This window comes from Rattus norvegicus, chromosome 6, assembly GCF_036323735.1.
Source record: "Rattus norvegicus strain BN/NHsdMcwi chromosome 6, GRCr8, whole genome shotgun sequence".
Lineage (NCBI taxonomy): Eukaryota > Metazoa > Chordata > Mammalia > Rodentia > Muridae > Rattus > Rattus norvegicus.
The window spans coordinates 101,606,825-101,607,887 of NC_086024.1; the positions used below are offsets into that span (position 1 = coordinate 101,606,825).

At 44.8% G+C, this 1,063-nt stretch overlaps 1 non-coding gene across 1 annotated transcript; it reads right to left on the reverse strand.

Annotated features, from left to right (window-relative positions):
- Window positions 1-441: 441 nt before the first annotated feature.
- LOC120093478 (small nucleolar RNA SNORA76) lies at window positions 442-558 on the reverse strand. Its single transcript, XR_005486524.1, has one exon. It is a non-coding gene; the product is annotated as a small nucleolar RNA SNORA76 (small nucleolar RNA).
- Window positions 559-1,063: the final 505 nt, after the last annotated feature.

The window sequence follows — 1,063 nt, forward strand, 5'->3', positions numbered from 1 at the left end:
ATTAAACCAACAAAAGCCTGTTCTTCACCAAAGGGTTAAGGAAGTCATTAGCTAGCCTCAGGGACCTATAGCTGCGATTTCTCTGCCTGACTATAAGCCTGCCACCAATTTATGTCTGTTAAATGCCTTGATTTAGGACTTTGTTTTATTATTATAAAACTGTCTTGATCCTGATTCCATGTTGGAACATGGAACTTGGGGTAACCTGAATCTATGCTCTCAGCCCATGGTCACTCGTATTGGCACCAGAATGATTTATTTTGTTTTGATATTGTTTTTTTTAAGACAGGTTAGCCTGGAACTCACTGTTTAGTGGAAGATATCCTCCAACTGCTGGTTCTTCTGTCTGCACTTCCTAGATGTTGAGATTACAAGAGTGTGCCACCATGCTGGTTTTCTATGGTGCTGGAGGGCTTCGTGCATGCTGGGCAAGCACCCCATCATTTCAGCTCGGGGAGAAGGGCAGGCAGCCCCAGTTATGTGCCAGCAAAGTGCTATAGCACCACAGCCTAACCCCCGGCACCACAAGAAGTTGCGCCGGGGGCTCAAAGGTAGTGTGTAGTGCTTATGTTTTTATTTGCTAAGTTATAAACTTATTTGTGAGGCTTCAACTGGTAACGTTCCTAGACTTATTAATTCTTATGCCAGTGCATGGGTCTGGAAGGCAGGCAGGCACACTCTCTGGATATCATCAGGGCTCCACTGTGCCACTTTCTTCTTAGTGTTTGCAAGACCGTGTTCACCACTGCCTCATAAATGCCACGTTGTAGAGCAGCGGGTCAAGAAGCCTCTACAGCATCTAGGCCAAAGTAGAACTTGTTTGCCTGCAGAGACACCACCCAGAAAGTGAAATATCAGTCCCTTCTAACCTACAGCTACCTTCCTCCCACAAGGCAATGCTTTAGCAATGCTGGCCTCCGTTTTTTTTTCTTTCTAAATTTTACTTTTACTTGTCTGTGTCTGTGTGAGTTTGTCTGTGTGTATCTCTGTATATACACATGCTTGTGGCTGCCCATAGAGGTCAGAAGATGTCAGATATCCCAAAGCTAGAGTTGTGAACAAT